We start from the raw sequence: 16693 nt of genomic DNA on the forward strand, positions 1-16693 counted from the left end.
AACTATAAGCTTTATCAAAAAGGAAAGTCTTAAGCCTACTCTTAAATGTGGAGACGGTGTCTGCCTCCCGGACCCAAACTGGAACCTGGTTCCACAGGAGAGGAGCTTGATAGCTGAACGCTCTGGCTCCTGTTCTATTTTTAGAGACTCTAGGAACCACCAGTAACCCTGCATTCTGGGAGCGTAGTTCTCTCCTAGGGTTGTAAGGTACTATAAGCTCTTTAAGATAAGATGGAGCCTGACCATGAAGAGCTTTGTAGGTGAGAAGAAGGATTTTAAATTCTATTCTAAATTTTACAGGAAGCCAATGCAGAGAAGCTAAAACAGGAGAAACGTGATCTCTTTTCCTGGTTCCTGTCAGAACACGTGCCGCAGCATTCTGGATCAGCTGTAGAGTCTTTATGGATTTTTTCGAGCAGCCTGATAACAGAGAATTGCAGTAATCCAACCTAGAAGTAACAAATGCATGGACTAGTTTTTCTGCATCATTTTTAGACAGGATATTCCTGATTTTTGCAATATTACGTAGGTGAAAAAAGGCGATCCTTGAAATTTGCTTTAAATGGGAATTAAAGGACATGTCCTGATCAAAGATGACTCCAAGATTCTTCACTGTGGTGCTGGAGGCCAGGGTGATGCCATCCAGAGTAACTATATCTTTGGATAGTGCGTCACGAAGGTGCTTGGGTCCGAGAGCAATAACTTCAGTTTTATCGGAGTTTAACATTAGAAAATTACAGGTCATCCAGGTTTTAATATCTTGAAGGCACGTTTGAAGTTTAGCTAACTGATTAGTTTCATCCGGCTTGATTGAAAGATATAATTGAGTATCATCTGCATAACAATGAAAGTTTATGGAGTGTTTCCTAATAATACTGCCTAAAGGAAGCATATATAAAGTGAACAGGATTGGACCGAGCACAGATCCTTGTGGGACTCCATGACTAACGTTGGCGTGCACAGAGGATTCATCGTTAACATTAACAAACTGAGATCGATCTGATAAATAAGACTTAAACCAGCTTAGAGCAGTCCCTTTAATGCCAATTAAATGTTCCAATCTCTGTAATAAGATATAATGGTCAATGGTATCAAATGCAGCGCTAAGATCTAATAACACAAGTACAGAGATAAGTCCTTTGTCTGAAGCAATTAGGAGGTCATTAGTAATTTTCACAAGTGCTGTCTCTGTGCTATGATGAACTCTAAATCCTGACTGAAAATCCTCAAATAAGCTGTTGCTATGCAGAAAGTCACACAGCTGTTTGGCGACTGCTTTCTCAAGAATCTTAGAGAGAAATGGAAGGTTGGATATAGGTCTATAGTTGGCTAAAACATCTGGATCAAGGTTTGGCTTTTTCAGAAGAGGTTTAATTACAGCTACTTTAAAGTTCTGTGGTACATAGCCTGTTAATAAAGACAAATTGGTTATATTTAGTAGTGAAGTGTTGACTAATGGTAAAACTTCTTTAAGTAGCCTAGTCGGGATGGGATCTAAGAGGCAGGTTGATGGCTTAGATGAAGAAATAATTGAATTAAATTGATAAAGATCAAGTGAAGCAAAGCAGTCAAAACATGTATCTGGTTTTACAGCTGTTTCTAAGGTTCCTGAGTTTAGAGATAAGTCAGTGCCAGTTAAAGGCAGGTCTTGGTGAATTTTGCTTCTAATAGTTATAATCTTATCATTGAAGAACCTCATAAAGTCGTTACTACTAAGAGCTATGGGAATACTTGGCTCAGTAGAGCTGTGACCTTCTGTTAGCCTGGCTACAGTACTGAAAAGAAACCTGGGGTTGTTCCTATTTTCCTCTATCAATGACGAGTAGTACGCTGCTCTGGCATTACGGAGGGCCTTCCTATACGTTTTAAGACTATCTTGCCAGGTTAAACGAGAATTTTCCAGTTTGGTGGAGCGCCAGATCTTCTCAAGTTTCCGCGATATTTGCTTGAATTTGCGAGTTTCAGTGTTATACCATGGAGCTAACCTTCTTTGTTTTATTATCTTCTTTTTTAGAGGGGCAACAGAGTCTAGAGTCATTCGTAGCGAGCCTGCTGCACTATCAACAAAATGATCGATTTGGGAGGGACTAATAGCATAGGAGTCCTCCGTTACTTTGGGACTTGGTAATGAATTAAATGCTAACGGAATCGTATCCTTAAATTTAGCTACAGCACTATCAGATAGACATCTTGTATAGGATGTTTTGCCTAACGGCGTGTAGTTCAGCAGTATAAACTCAAAAGTTATCAAACAGTGGTCAGATAGGAAGGGATTCTGTGGGAACACTATTAAATGTTCAATTTCAACACCATATACCAGAACAAGATCGAGGGTGTGGTTAAAACGGTGAGTCGGTTTATGTACACTTTGAGAGAAGCCAATGGAATCTAATAGAGAGATAAACGTAGTGCTAAGGCTATCATTCTCATCGTCCACATGAATATTAAAATCCCCTACAATAATAACTTTGTCCGTTTTTAGCACTAAGTTCGATAGAAACTCTGCAAATTCGGATAAAAATTCAGAGTATGGACCAGGTGCTCGGTACACTATAACAAATAGAACTGGTTGCATTGATTTCCAACTTGGGTGTGAAAGACTAAGAACAAGACTTTCAAATGAGTTATAATTTAGTTTAGGTTTAGAGCTAATTAGTAGACTGGAATCAAAGATAGCTGCAACTCCACCTCCTCGGCCTGTGCCTCGAGGAATGTGAGTATTAATATGACTGGGGGGGGTGGACTCATTTAGACTAACATATTCTCCATTACTCAGCCAGGTTTCAGTAAGACAAAATAAATCAATATTAGAATCTGATATTAATTCATTTACTAGTACCCCTTTAGAAGAGAGAGATCTGATGTTTAAGAGTCCACATTTAATTCTCCTATTCTTTTGAACTATTGCACTTGTGGTTTTAATTGTTATGAGGTTTTCATGCACAGCTCCTCTTCTGTTTACCTTTGATTTAAATAATTTTAATGGTCGGGGGGCAGACACCGTCACTATGGGATTTTTACTAGGTAACACCTGGAATAAAGGAGCAGAGAAGTGTGTTAGACTGGGACTCTGCCTCCTGGTCCCAACTATGGATTGTCAAGGATTAGGTCCACCAATACACTTGTCAATGTTTCTAGAAATGAGAGCTGCTCCAGTCCAAGTGGGATGAATGCCGTCTCTCCGAATCAGATCAGGTCTTCCCCAGAAAGACTGCCAGTGATCCACAAAGCCCACATCATTATCTGGACACCACCTCGATAGCCAGCGGCGAAATGACGACATGCGGCTATACGTGTCATCGCTGGTTAGATTTGGCAGGGGTCCAGAGAAAACTACGGTGTCCGACATTGACTTCGCGTATGTACACACCGATTCAACATTAATCTTAGTAACCTCCGATTGCCGTAACCGGGAGTCATTAACGCCAACGTGAATAACAATCTTGCTGTATTTACGTTTATCCTTAGCCAGCAGTTTCAGATAAGACTCAACGTCGCCCGCTCTAGCCCCCGGGATGCACTTAACTATGGCTGCTGGCTTCGCTAACTTCACGTTTCTCAGAATGGAGCTGCCGATAACCAGAGTTGGTTTCTCAGCGGGGGGGTTGCTGAGTGGGGAAAATCTGTTAGAAACGCTAACAGGCTGGTGGCGGTCCGACGCCTTGGAAAGCTTACGACTGTCTCTTCCTCGTCCTCGCACAGTAACCCAGCCACTATGTCCTGGCTGCTCCGGAGTTCGCGAGGAACTACCAGAGGCTAACTCAGGCTCAGGCCGGCCCGTGCTGACTACCGGGGGGAGGTTAGCTACAGTAACTGACGACTGATCTGTCATGGTGCGGATCCGGACTTCTAACTTACTAAGCCTCGCCTCCACGTCCAAAAATAAACTACACTTGTTACACACGCCATCACCGCTAAAGGATGCAGAGGAGTAACTAAACATCTCACACACCGAGCAGGAGAAAGTCGGAGAGGGGGCCGACATAACTAACTGCTAAGCTAAAGTCGTTAGCAGCTAAGCTAAAGTAGGTAGCGTTAGCTACCAAGCGTTAAAACAGCTGTTATTTAACAAAAGTCGCTAAAAAATGAGAAGATATGTGAGTGCTTAGGCAGAACTGCTATAAGAATAAGTGTTTAGCGGACAGTTAGCCGCTGTAATAGCAAATCTAACAAACTGAACTGGTATGTCGTGAGCAGCAGAGCAACCAACACGCAACCAACACACAGGCACAGGAAACGGAAATGAGTCAGGTACGCTTACCGTAATGCCGGACATCAACCAAAGGTTCCGATGGTCTACAATCTTCAAAACCATCCAACAGAATAGTTTTTAAGATATAGATGATCTTGGGCGTAGGGTATGGCAATTTTAGTACCCCTAAAGTTTCTGCAGGTGCTTAGCATTTTTAGCACCCCACTCAAACCATCTGAGCTGACCGGCCTGCTTTTCACCTGTGTAAAGGAGAAAATTGTCCAGAAAAAAAACAAGGCGAAATCCAGCAAAATTGGGCCAGTTCTGGATGGGCTACCTGGCTGTGTATGGTTTGTAGGGATGCACATGTTTTTGGCCTTGCTAAAAATTACAGGGAAAGCAGAGTTCTTGAGTCCAAAACAAGATGAGAGACAATTTGCTTTTGTTCTTTAAGTCATTATGAACTTTTAACCACGAAGGGACTTGAACCCTTAATCTTCTGATCCGAAGTTAGACGCCTTGTCCATTAGGCCACATGGTTGTGCTATAGTATCTTTTCTAAAGTGTGTTTCGGTGCTTGGCATTTTTAGCACCACATTCAAAACAACTGAGCTAACGGGCCTGCTTTTTAACCGTTTAAAAAAGACAAATGTCCAGAAATAGCCAAGGCCAGCAGGAGCAAAATTGGTCCAGTTCTGGATGGGCTACGTGGCTGTGTATGGTTTCTAGGGACTGCATATAATTTTGGCCTTGCCAAATATGACATGGAAAGCAGACCTTTAGAGTCCAAATCAAGATAGAACATGCTTCCACATAGTTATTTACATTGGAAAGTAACATGACGAATGTTTCAATTGCTAAGCACACATGCTTACAACTATCTCTGACTTTGCAGGCTAATGTGACATGTGCACTGCAAGTGCACGCACAACGCTTATTGAGCATGGCTGGCCAGTATGGGGATTGAACCCATGACCTTGGCGTTATTAGCACCACGCTCTGACCATCTGAGCTAACCGGCCTGCCTTTTACCTCTTTTAAAAAGAATAATGTCCAGAAAAAAAACAAGGTGAAATCGGGCAAAATCAGGCCAGTTCTGTATGGCTACCTGGTTGTGTATGGTTTGTAGGGATACATATGTGTCTTTCCTTGCTAAAAATGACATGGAAAGCCGAGCTATAGACATTGAGACTTACGTTGCGTTAATGGCCTATTTGTGCAAACAAAAGGTGGATATAAATGATCTTGGGCGTAGGGTTCGGCAATTTTAGTACCCCTTAAGTGTCTGTAGGTGCTTTGCATTTTTAGCACCCAACTCAAACCATCTGAGCTAACCAGCCTGTCCAGAAAAAAAACAAGGCAAAATCAAGCAAAATTGGGCCAGTTCTGGATGGGCTACCTGGCTGTGTAGGGTTTGTAGGGATGCATATGTTTTTGGCCTTGCCAAAAATGACACAGAAAGCAGACCTATAGAGTCCAAATCAGGATAAAACATGCTTCCACTTTGTTTTTTAAGTTGGACCAGAGTGTGAGTCAGATTTGCACTCGCTAAACAGGCAACCATCTCTGACTTTGCAGGGTAATGTGACGTGTACACTGCAAGTGCATACAAAATGCTAAATAAACATGACTGGCCAGTATGGGGATTGAACCCATGACCTTGGCGTTATTAGCACCACGCTCTGACCATCTGAGCTAACCGGCCTGTTTTTTACCTGTTTAAAAAAGCAAATGTCCAGAAACAAATAAGGCGAAATCGAGCAAAATTGGGCCACTTCTGGATAGGCTACCTGGCTGTGTAATGTTTGTAGGGATGCATATGTTTCTGTACTTGCTAAAAATGACATGGGAAGCAGAGCTATAGAGATTTAGACTTACGATGTGTTAATGGACTATTTGTGCAAACAAAAGGTGGATATAGATGATCTTGGGCGTAGGGTATGGCAATTTTAGTACCCCTAAAGTTTCTGCAGGTGCTTAGCATTTTTAGCACCCCACTCAAACCATCTGAGCTAACCGGCCTGCTTTTCACCTGTGTAAAGGAGAAAATTGTCCAGAAAAAAAACAAGGCGAAATCCAGCAAAATTGGGCCAGTTCTGGATGGGCTACCTGGCTGTGTATGGTTTGTAGGGATGCACATGTTTTTGGCCTTGCTAAAAATTACAGGGAAAGCAGAGTTCTTGAGTCCAAAACAAGATGAAAGACAATTTGCTTTTGTTCTTTAAGTCATTAGGAACCTTTAACCACGAAGGGACTTGAACCATCAATCTTCTGATCCGAAGTCAGACGCCTTGTCCATTAGGCCACATGGTTGTGCTATAGTATCATTTCTAAAGTGTGTGCCGGTGCTTGGCATTTTTAGCACCACATTCAAAACAACTGAGCTAACGGGCCTGCTTTTTAACCATTTAAAAAAGACAAATGTCCAGAAATAACCAAGGCCAGCAGGAGCAAAATTGGTCCAGTTCTGGATGGGCTACGTGGCTGTGTATGGTTTCTAGGGACTGCATATAATTTTGGCCTTGCCAAATATGACATGGAAAGCAGACCTTTAGAGTCCAAATCAAGATAGAACATGCTTCCACATAGTTATTTACATTGGACAGTAACATGACGAATGTTTCACTTGCTAAGCACACATCCTTACAACTATCTCTGACTTTGCAGGCTAATGTGACATGTGCACTGCAAGTGCACTCACAATGCTTATTGAGCATGGCTGGCCAGTATGGGGATTGAACCCATGACCTTGGCGTTATTAGCACCACGCTCTGACCATCTGAGCTAACCGGCCTGCCTTTTACCTCTTTTAAAAAGAATAATGTCCAAAAAAAAAACAAGGTGAAATCGGGCAAAATCAGGCCAGTTCTGTATGGCTACCTGGTTGTGTATGGTTTGTAGGGATACATATGTGTCTTTCCTTGCTAAAATGACATGGAAAGCCGAGCTATAGACATTGAGACTTACGATGTGTTTAATGGCCTATTTGTGCAAACAAAAGGTGGATATAGATGATCTTGGGCGTAGGGTATGGCAATTTAGTACCCCTAAAGTTTCTGCAGGTGCTTAGCATTTTTAGCACCCACTCAAACCATCTGAGCTAACCGGCCTGCTTTTCACCTGTGTAAAGGAGAAAATTGTCCAGAAAAAAAACAAGGCGAAATCCAGCAAAATTGGGCCAGTTCTGGATGGGCTACCTGGCTGTGTATGGTTTGTAGGGATGCACATGTTTTGGCCTTGCTAAAATTACAGGGAAAGCAGAGTTCTTGAGTCCAAAACAAGATGAAAGACAATTGCTTTTGTTCTTTAAGTCATTAGGAACTTTTAACCACGAAGGGACTTGAACCCTCATCTCCTGATCCGAAGTCAGACGCCTTGTCCATTAGGCCACATGGTTGTGCTATAGTATCATTTCTAAAGTGTGTGCCGGTGCTTGGCATTTTTAGCACCACATTCAAAACAACTGAGCTAACGGGCCTGCTTTTTAACCGTTAAAAAAGACAAATGTCCAGAAATAACCAAGCCAGCAGGAGCAAATTGGTCCAGTTCTGGATGGGCTACGTGGCTGTGTATGGTTTCTAGGGACTGCATATAATTTTGGCCTTGCCAAATATGACATGGAAAGCAGACCTTTAGAGTCCAAATCAAGATAGAACATGCTTCCACATAGTTATTTACATTGGACAGTAACATGACGAATCTTTCACTTGCTAAGCACACATCCTTACAACTATCTCTGACTTTGCAGGCTAATGTGACATGTGCACTGCAAGTGCACTCACAATGCTTATTGAGCATGGCTGGCCAGTATGGGGATTGAACCCATGACCTTGGCGTTATTAGCACCACGCTCTGACCATCTGAGCTAACCGGCCTGCCTTTTACCTCTTTTAAAAAGAATAATGTCCAAAAAAAAAACAAGGTGAAATCGGGCAAAATCAGGCCAGTTCTGTATGGCTACCTGGTTGTGTATGGTTTGTAGGGATACATATGTGTCTTTCCTTGCTAAAAATGACATGGAAAGCCGAGCTATAGACATTGAGACTTACGATGTGTTAATGGCCTATTTGTGCAAACAAAAGGTGGATATAGATGATCTTGGGCGTAGGGTATGGCAATTTTAGTACCCCTAAAGTTTCTGCAGGTGCTTAGCATTTTTAGCACCCCACTCAAACCATCTGAGCTAACCGGCCTGCTTTTCACCTGTGTAAAGGAGAAAATTGTCCAGAAAAAAAACAAGGCGAAATCCAGCAAAATTGGGCCAGTTCTGGATGTGATACCTGGCTGTGTATGGTTTGTAGGGATGCACATGTTTTTGGCCTTGCTAAAAATTACAGAGAAAGCAGAGTTCTTGAGTCCAAAACAAGATGAGAGACAATTTGCTTTTGTTCTTTAAGTCATTAGGAACTTTTAACCACGAAGGGACTTGAACCCTTAATCTTCTGATCCAAAGTCAGACGCCTTGTCCATTAGGCCACATGGTTGTGCTATAGTATCATTTCTAAAGTGTGTTTCGGTGCTTGGCATTTTTAGCACCACATTCAAAACAACTGAGCTAACGGGCCTGCTTTTTAACCGTTTAAAAAAGACAAATGTCCAGAAATAACCAAGGCCAGCAGGAGCAAAATTGGTCCAGTTCTGGATGGGCTACGTGGCTGTGTATGGTTTCTAGGGACTGCATATAATTTTGGCCTTGCCAAATATGACATGGAAAGCAGACCTTTAGAGTCCAAATCAAGATAGAACATGCTTCCACATAGTTATTTACATTGAACAGTAACATGACGAATGTTTCAATTGCTAAGCACACATGCTTACAACTATCTCTGACTTTGCAGGCTAATGTGACATGTGCACGCACAACGCTTATTGAGCATGGCTGGCCAGTATGGGGATTGAACCCATGACCTTGGCGTTATTAGCACCACGCTCTGACCATCTGAGCTAACCGGCCTGCCTTTTACCTCTTTTAAAAAGAATAATGTCCAAAAAAAAAACAAGGTGAAATCGGGCAAAATCAGGCCAGTTCTGTATGGCTACCTGGTTGTGTATGGTTTGTAGGGATACATATGTGTCTTTCCTTGCTAAAAATGACATGGAAAGCCGAGCTATAGACATTGAGACTTACGATGTGTTAATGGCCTATTTGGGCAAACAAAAGGTGGATATAGATGATCTTGGGCGTAGGGTATGGCAATTTTAGTACCCCTAAAGTTTCTGCAGGTGCTTAGCATTTTTAGCACCCCACTCAAACCATCTGAGCTGACCGGCCTGCTTTTCACCTGTGTAAAAGAGAAAATTGTCCAGAAAAAAACAAGGCGAAATCCAGCAAAATTGGGCCAGTTCTGGATGTGATACCTGGCTGTGTATGGTTTGTAGGGATGCACATGTTTTTGGCCTTGCTAAAAATTACAGGGAAAGCAGAGTTCTTGAGTCCAAAACAAGATGAGAGACAATTTGCTTTTGTTCTTTAAGTCATTATGAACTTTTAACCACGAAGGGACTTGAACCCTTAATCTTCTGATCCGAAGTTAGACGCCTTGTCCATTAGGCCACATGGTTGTGCTATAGTATCTTTCTCTAAAGTGTGTTTCGGTGCTTGGCATTTTTAGCACCACATTCAAAACAACTGAGCTAACGGGCCTGCTTTTTAACCGTTTAAAAAAGACAAATGTCCAGAAATAACCAAGGCCAGCAGGAGCAAAATTGGTCCAGTTCTGGATGGGCTACGTGGCTGTGTATGGTTTCTAGGGACTGCATATAATTTTGGCCTTGCCAAATATGACATGGAAAGCAGACCTTTAGAGTCCAAATCAAGATAGAACATGCTTCCACATAGTTATTTACATTGGACAGTAACATGACGAATGTTTCAATTGCTAAGCACACATGCTTACAACTATCTCTGACTTTGCAGGCTAATGTGACATGTGCACTGCAAGTGCACGCACAACGCTTATTGAGCATGGCTGGCCAGTATGGGGATTGAACCCATGACCTTGGCGTTATTAGCACCACGCTCTGACCATCTGAGCTAACCGGCCTGCCTTTTACCTCTTTTAAAAAGAATAATGTCCAGAAAAAAAACAAGGTGAAATCGGGCAAAATCAGGCCAGTTCTGTATGGCTACCTGGTTGTGTATGGTTTGTAGGGATACATATGTGTCTTTCCTTGCTAAAAATGACATGGAAAGCCGAGCTATAGACATTGAGACTTACGTTGCGTTAATGGCCTATTTGTGCAAACAAAAGGTGGATATAAATGATCTTGGGCGTAGGGTTCGGCAATTTTAGTACCCCTTAAGTGTCTGCAGGTGCTTTGCATTTTTAGCACCCAACTCAAACCATCTGAGCTAACCAGCCTGTCCAGAAAAAAAACAAGGCAAAATCAAGCAAATTGGGCCAGTTCTGGATGGGCTACCTGGCTGTGTAGGGTTTGTAGGGATGCATATGTTTTTGGCCTTGCCAAAAATGACACAGAAAGCAGACCTATAGAGTCCAAATCAGGATAAAACATGCTTCCACTTTGTTTTTTAAGTTGGACCAGAGTGTGAGTCAGATTTGCACTCGCTAAACAGGCAACCATCTCTGACTTTGCAGGGTAATGTGACGTGTACACTGCAAGTGCATACAAAATGCTAAATAAACATGACTGGCCAGTATGGGGATTGAACCCATGACCTTGGCGTTATTAGCACCACGCTCTGACCATCTGAGCTAACCGGCCTGTTTTTTACCTGTTTAAAAAAGCAAATGTCCAGAAACAAATAAGGCGAAATCGAGCAAAATTGGGCCACTTCTGGATAGGCTACCTGGCTGTGTAATGTTTGTAGGGATGCATATGTTTCTGTACTTGCTAAAAATGACATGGGAAGCAGAGCTATAGAGATTTAGACTTACGATGTGTTAATGGACTATTTGTGCAAACAAAAGGTGGATATATATACCACGAAGGGACTTGAACCATCAATCTTCTGATCCGAAGTCAGACATGGTTGTGCTATAGTATCATTTCTAAAGTGTGTGCCGGTGCTTGGCATTTTTAGCACCACATTCAAACAACTGAGCTAACGGGCCTGCTTTTTAACCATTTAAAAAAGACAAATGTCCAGAAATAACCAAGGCCAGCAGGAGCAAAATTGGTCCAGTTCTGGATGGGCTACGTGGCTGTGTATGGTTTCTAGGGACTGCATATAATTTTGGCCTTGCCAAATATGACATGGAAAGCAGACCTTTAGAGTCCAAATCAAGATAGAACATGCTTCCACATAGTTATTTACATTGGACAGTAACATGACGAATGTTTCACTTGCTAAGCACACATCCTTACAACTATCTCTGACTTTGCAGGCTAATGTGACATGTGCACTGCAAGTGCACTCACAATGCTTATTGAGCATGGCTGGCCAGTATGGGGATTGAACCCATGACCTTGGCGTTATTAGCACCACGCTCTGACCATCTGAGCTAACCGGCCTGCCTTTTACCTCTTTTAAAAAGAATAATGTCCAAAAAAAAACAAGGTGAAATCGGGCAAAATCAGGCCAGTTCTGTATGGCTACCTGGTTGTGTATGGTTTGTAGGGATACATATGTGTCTTTCCTTGCTAAAAATGACATGGAAAGCCGAGCTATAGACATTGAGACTTACGATGTGTTAATGGCCTATTTGTGCAAACAAAAGGTGGATATAGATGATCTTGGGCGTAGGGTATGGCAATTTTAGTACCCCTAAAGTTTCTGCAGGTGCTTAGCATTTTTAGCACCCCACTCAAACCATCTGAGCTAACCGGCCTGCTTTTCACCTGTGTAAAGGAGAAAATTGTCCAGAAAAAAAACAAGGCGAAATCCAGCAAAATTGGGCCAGTTCTGGATGGGCTACCTGGCTGTGTATGGTTTGTAGGGATGCACATGTTTTTGGCCTTGCTAAAAATTACAGGGAAAGCAGAGTTCTTGAGTCCAAAACAAGATGAAAGACAATTTGCTTTTGTTCTTTAAGTCATTAGGAACTTTTAACCACGAAGGGACTTGAACCCTCAATCTCCTGATCCGAAGTCAGACGCCTTGTCCATTAGGCCACATGGTTGTGCTATAGTATCATTTCTAAAGTGTGTGCCGGTGCTTGGCATTTTTAGCACCACATTCAAAACAACTGAGCTAACGGGCCTGCTTTTTAACCGTTTAAAAAAGACAAATGTCCAGAAATAACCAAGGCCAGCAGGAGCAAAATTGGTCCAGTTCTGGATGGGCTACGTGGCTGTGTATGGTTTCTAGGGACTGCATATAATTTTGGCCTTGCCAAATATGACATGGAAAGCAGACCTTTAGAGTCCAAATCAAGATAGAACATGCTTCCACATAGTTATTTACATTGGACAGTAACATGACGAATCTTTCACTTGCTAAGCACACATCCTTACAACTATCTCTGACTTTGCAGGCTAATGTGACATGTAAACTGCAAGTGCACTCACAATGCTTATTGAGCATGGCTGGCCAGTATGGGGATTGACCCCATGACCTTGGCATTATTAGCACCACGCTCTGACCATCTGAGCTAACCGGCCTGCCTTTTACCTATTTTAAAAAGAATAATGTCAAAAAAAAAACCAAGGTGAAATCGGTCAAAATCAGGCCAGTTCTGTATGGCTACCTGGTTGTGTATGGTTTGTAGGGATACATATGTGTCTTTCCTTGCTAAAAATGACATGGAAAGCCGAGCTATAGACATTGAGACTTACGATGTGTTAATGGCCTATTTGTGCAAACAAAAGGTGGATATAGATGATCTTGGGCGTAGGGTATGGCAATTTTAGTACCCCTAAAGTTTCTGCAGGTGCTTAGCATTTTTAGCACCCCACTCAAACCATCTGAGCTGACCGGCCTGCTTTTCACCTGTGTAAAGGAGAAAATTGTCCAGAAAAAAAACAAGGCGAAATCCAGCAAAATTGGGCCAGTTCTGGATGTGATACCTGGCTGTGTATGGTTTGTAGGGATGCACATGTTTTTGGCCTTGCTAAAAATTACAGGGAAAGCAGAGTTCTTGAGTCCAAAACAAGATGAGAGACAATTTGCTTTTCTTCTTTAAGTCATTAGGAACTTTTAACCACAAAGGGACTTGAACCCTTAATCTTCTGATCCAAAGTCAGACGCCTTGTCCATTAGGCCACATGGTTGTGCTATAGTATCATTTCTAAAGTGTGTTTCGGTGCTTGGCATTTTTAGCACCACATTCAAAACAACTGAGCTAACGGGCCTGCTTTTTAACCGTTTAAAAAAGACAAATGTCCAGAAATAACCAAGGCCAGCAGGAGCAAAATTGGTCCAGTTCTGGATGGGCTACGTGGCTGTGTATGGTTTCTAGGGACTGCATATAATTTTGGCCTTGCCAAATATGACATGGAAAGCAGACCTTTAGAGTCCAAATCAAGATAGAACATGCTTCCACATAGTTATTTACATTGAACAGTAACAAGACGAATGTTTCAATTGCTAAGCACACATGCTTACAACTATCTCTGACTTTGCAGGCTAATGTGACATGTGCACTGCAAGTGCACGCACAACGCTTATTGAGCATGGCTGGCCAGTATGGGGATTGAACCCATGACCTTGGCGTTATTAGCACCACGTTCTGACCATCTGAGTTAACCGGCCTGCCTTTTACCTCTTTTAAAAAGAATAATGTCCAGAAAAAAAACAAGGTGAAATCGGGCAAAATCAGGCCAGTTCTGTATGCCTACCTGGTTGTGTATGGTTTGTAGGGATACATATGTGTCTTTCCTTGCTAAAAATGACATGGAAAGCCGAGCTATAGACATTGAGACTTACGTTGCGTTAATGGCCTATTTGTGCAAACAAAAGGTGGATATAAATGATCTTGGGCGTAGGGTTCGGCAATTTTAGTACCCCTTAAGTGTCTGTAGGTGCTTTGCATTTTTAGCACCCACTCAAACCATCTGAGCTAACCAGCCTGTCCAGAAAAAAAACAAGGCAAAATCAAGCAAAATTGGGCCAGTTCTGGATGGGCTACCTGGCTGTGTAGGGTTTGTAGGGATGCATATGTTTTTGGCCTTGCCAAAAATGACACAGAAAGCAGACCTATAGAGTCCAAATCAGGATAAACATGCTTCCACTTTGTTTTTTAAGTTGGACCAGAGTGTGAGTCAGATTTGCACTCGCTAAACAGGCAACCATCTCTGACTTTGCAGGGTAATGTGACGTGTACACTGCAAGTGCATACAAAATGCTAAATAAACATGACTGGCCAGTATGGGGATTGAACCCATGACCTTGGCGTTATTAGCACCACACTCTGACCATCTGAGCTAACCGGCCTGTTTTTTACCTGTTTAAAAAAGCAAATGTCCAGAAACAAATAAGGCGAAATCGAGCAAAATTGGGCCACTTCTGGATAGGCTACCTGGCTGTGTAATGTTTGTAGGGATGCATATGTTTCTGTACTTGCTAAAAATGACATGGGAAGCAGAGCTATAGAGATTTAGACTTACGATGTGTTAATGGACTATTTGTGCAACAAAAGGTGGATATAGATGATCTTGGGCGTAGGGTATGGCAATTTTAGTACCCCTAAAGTTTCTGCAGGTGCTTAGCATTTTTAGCACCCCACTCAAACCATCTGAGCTAACCGGCCTGCTTTTCACCTGTGTAAAGGAGAAAATTGTCCAGAAAAAAAACAAGGCGAAATCCAGCAAAATTGGGCCAGTTCTGGATGGGCTACCTGGCTGTGTATGGTTTGTAGGGATGCACATGTTTTTGGCCTTGCTAAAAATACAGGGAAAGCAGAGTTCTTGAGTCCAAAACAAGATGAAAGACAATTTGCTTTTGTTCTTTAAGTTCATTAGGAACCTTTAACCACGAAGGGACTTGAACCATCAATCTTCTGATCCGAAGTCAGACGCCTTGTCCATTAGGCCACATGGTTGTGCTATAGTATCATTTCTAAAGTGTGTTTCGGTGCTTGGCATTTTTAGCACCACATTCAAAACAACTGAGCTAACGGGCCTGATTTTAACCATTTAAAAAAGACAAATGTCCAGAAATAACCAAGGCCATCAGGAGCAAAATTGGTCAAGTTCTGGATGGGCTACGTGGCTGTGTATGGTTTCTAGGGACTGCATATAATTTTGGCCTTGCCAAATATGACATGGAAAGCAGACCTTTAGAGTCCAAATCAAGATAGAACATGCTTCCACATAGTTATTTACATGGACAGTAACATGACGAATGTTTCAATTGCTAAGCACACATCCTTACAACTATCTCTGACTTTGCAGGCTAATGTGACATGTGCACTGCAAGTGCACGCACAATGCTTATTGAGCATGGCTGGCCAGTATGGGGATTGATCCCATGACCTTGGCGTTATTAGCACCACGCTCTGACCATCTGAGCTAACCGGCCTGCCTTTACCTCTTTTAAAAAGAATAATGTCCAGAAAAAACAAGGTGAAATCGGGCAAAATCAGGCCAGCTCTGTATGCTACCTGGTTGTGTATGGTTTGTAGGGATACATATGTGTCTTTCCTTGCTAAAAATGACATGGAAAGCCGAGCTATAGACATTGAGACTTACGTTGCGTTAATGGCCTATTTGTGCAAACAAAAGTGGATATAAATGATCTTGGGCGTAGGGTTCGGCAATTTTAGTACCCCTTAAGTGTCTGCAGGTGCTTGCATTTTTAGCACCCAACTCAAACCATCTGAGCTAACCAGCCTGTCCAGAAAAAAAACAAGGCAAATCAAGCAAAATTGGGCCAGTTCTGGATGGGCTACCTGGCTGTGTAGGGTTTGTAGGGATGCATATGTTTTGGCCTTGCCAAAAATGACACAGAAAGCAGACCTATAGAGTCAGATTTGCACTCGCTAAACAGGCAACCATCTCTGACTTTGCAGGGTAATGTGACGTGTACACTGCAAGTGCATACAAAATGCTAAATAAACATGGATGGCCAGTATGGGGATTGAACCCATGACCTTGGCGTTATTAGCACCACGCTCTGACCATCTGGGCTCACTGGCCTGTTTTTGACCTGTTTAAAAAAGCAAATGTCCAGAAACAAATAAGGCGAAATCGGGCAAAATTGGGCCAGTTCTGGATGGCTACCTGGCTGTGTAATGTTTGTAGGGATGCATACGTTTCTGTACTTGCTAAAATGACATGGGAAGCAGAGCTATAGAGATTTAGACTTACGATGTGTTAATGGCCTATTTGTGCAAACAAAAGGTGGATATAGATGATCTTGGGCGTAGGGTTCGGCAATTTTAGTACCCCTTAAGTGTCTGCAGGTGCTTTGCATTTTTAGCACCCCACTCAAACCATCTGAGCTAACCGGCCTGTCCAGAAAAAAACAAGGCAAAATCAAGCAAAATTGGGCCAGTTCTGGATGGGCTACCTGGCTGTGTATGGTTTGTTAGGCGCAGGGTTTGGCGATTTTAGTACCCTTAAAGTGTCCGCCGGTGCTTAGTATTATTAGCACCACAC

At 42.4% G+C, this 16693-nt stretch overlaps 21 non-coding genes across 21 annotated transcripts; all 21 read right to left on the minus strand.

Moving 5' to 3' along the window:
- Nucleotides 1-4660: 4660 nt before the first annotated feature.
- On the minus strand, nucleotides 4661-4733 carry trnar-ucg (transfer RNA arginine (anticodon UCG)). Its single transcript has one exon. It is a non-coding gene; the product is annotated as a tRNA-Arg (tRNA).
- Nucleotides 4734-5140: 407 nt separating this feature from the next.
- trnai-aau (transfer RNA isoleucine (anticodon AAU)) lies at nucleotides 5141-5214 on the minus strand. The gene has a single exon. It is a non-coding gene; the product is annotated as a tRNA-Ile (tRNA).
- Nucleotides 5215-5823: 609 nt separating this feature from the next.
- On the minus strand, nucleotides 5824-5897 carry trnai-aau (transfer RNA isoleucine (anticodon AAU)). The gene has a single exon. It is a non-coding gene; the product is annotated as a tRNA-Ile (tRNA).
- Nucleotides 5898-6432: 535 nt separating this feature from the next.
- trnar-ucg (transfer RNA arginine (anticodon UCG)) lies at nucleotides 6433-6505 on the minus strand. Its single transcript has one exon. It is a non-coding gene; the product is annotated as a tRNA-Arg (tRNA).
- Nucleotides 6506-6912: 407 nt separating this feature from the next.
- Nucleotides 6913-6986, minus strand: trnai-aau (transfer RNA isoleucine (anticodon AAU)). Its single transcript has one exon. It is a non-coding gene; the product is annotated as a tRNA-Ile (tRNA).
- A 531-nt stretch (nucleotides 6987-7517) lies between these two features.
- trnar-ucg (transfer RNA arginine (anticodon UCG)) lies at nucleotides 7518-7589 on the minus strand. Its single transcript has one exon. It is a non-coding gene; the product is annotated as a tRNA-Arg (tRNA).
- A 404-nt stretch (nucleotides 7590-7993) lies between these two features.
- trnai-aau (transfer RNA isoleucine (anticodon AAU)) lies at nucleotides 7994-8067 on the minus strand. The gene has a single exon. It is a non-coding gene; the product is annotated as a tRNA-Ile (tRNA).
- Nucleotides 8068-8603: 536 nt separating this feature from the next.
- On the minus strand, nucleotides 8604-8676 carry trnaq-uug (transfer RNA glutamine (anticodon UUG)). The gene has a single exon. It is a non-coding gene; the product is annotated as a tRNA-Gln (tRNA).
- A 396-nt stretch (nucleotides 8677-9072) lies between these two features.
- trnai-aau (transfer RNA isoleucine (anticodon AAU)) lies at nucleotides 9073-9146 on the minus strand. The gene has a single exon. It is a non-coding gene; the product is annotated as a tRNA-Ile (tRNA).
- Nucleotides 9147-9681: 535 nt separating this feature from the next.
- Nucleotides 9682-9754, minus strand: trnar-ucg (transfer RNA arginine (anticodon UCG)). Its single transcript has one exon. It is a non-coding gene; the product is annotated as a tRNA-Arg (tRNA).
- Nucleotides 9755-10162: 408 nt separating this feature from the next.
- On the minus strand, nucleotides 10163-10236 carry trnai-aau (transfer RNA isoleucine (anticodon AAU)). The gene has a single exon. It is a non-coding gene; the product is annotated as a tRNA-Ile (tRNA).
- A 608-nt stretch (nucleotides 10237-10844) lies between these two features.
- trnai-aau (transfer RNA isoleucine (anticodon AAU)) lies at nucleotides 10845-10918 on the minus strand. Its single transcript has one exon. It is a non-coding gene; the product is annotated as a tRNA-Ile (tRNA).
- Nucleotides 10919-11594: 676 nt separating this feature from the next.
- trnai-aau (transfer RNA isoleucine (anticodon AAU)) lies at nucleotides 11595-11668 on the minus strand. Its single transcript has one exon. It is a non-coding gene; the product is annotated as a tRNA-Ile (tRNA).
- Nucleotides 11669-12203: 535 nt separating this feature from the next.
- trnar-ucg (transfer RNA arginine (anticodon UCG)) lies at nucleotides 12204-12276 on the minus strand. Its single transcript has one exon. It is a non-coding gene; the product is annotated as a tRNA-Arg (tRNA).
- A 407-nt stretch (nucleotides 12277-12683) lies between these two features.
- Nucleotides 12684-12757, minus strand: trnai-aau (transfer RNA isoleucine (anticodon AAU)). The gene has a single exon. It is a non-coding gene; the product is annotated as a tRNA-Ile (tRNA).
- Nucleotides 12758-13293: 536 nt separating this feature from the next.
- Nucleotides 13294-13366, minus strand: trnaq-uug (transfer RNA glutamine (anticodon UUG)). The gene has a single exon. It is a non-coding gene; the product is annotated as a tRNA-Gln (tRNA).
- Nucleotides 13367-13773: 407 nt separating this feature from the next.
- Nucleotides 13774-13847, minus strand: trnai-aau (transfer RNA isoleucine (anticodon AAU)). The gene has a single exon. It is a non-coding gene; the product is annotated as a tRNA-Ile (tRNA).
- A 607-nt stretch (nucleotides 13848-14454) lies between these two features.
- Nucleotides 14455-14528, minus strand: trnai-aau (transfer RNA isoleucine (anticodon AAU)). Its single transcript has one exon. It is a non-coding gene; the product is annotated as a tRNA-Ile (tRNA).
- A 534-nt stretch (nucleotides 14529-15062) lies between these two features.
- Nucleotides 15063-15135, minus strand: trnar-ucg (transfer RNA arginine (anticodon UCG)). The gene has a single exon. It is a non-coding gene; the product is annotated as a tRNA-Arg (tRNA).
- Nucleotides 15136-15540: 405 nt separating this feature from the next.
- trnai-aau (transfer RNA isoleucine (anticodon AAU)) lies at nucleotides 15541-15614 on the minus strand. Its single transcript has one exon. It is a non-coding gene; the product is annotated as a tRNA-Ile (tRNA).
- A 543-nt stretch (nucleotides 15615-16157) lies between these two features.
- trnai-aau (transfer RNA isoleucine (anticodon AAU)) lies at nucleotides 16158-16231 on the minus strand. Its single transcript has one exon. It is a non-coding gene; the product is annotated as a tRNA-Ile (tRNA).
- Between the last annotated feature and the right edge of the window lie 462 nt (nucleotides 16232-16693).

The sequence above is a fragment of the Etheostoma spectabile genome, unplaced genomic scaffold (genome assembly GCF_008692095.1).
Source record: "Etheostoma spectabile isolate EspeVRDwgs_2016 unplaced genomic scaffold, UIUC_Espe_1.0 scaffold00019190, whole genome shotgun sequence".
NCBI classification, from domain to species: domain Eukaryota; kingdom Metazoa; phylum Chordata; class Actinopteri; order Perciformes; family Percidae; genus Etheostoma; species Etheostoma spectabile.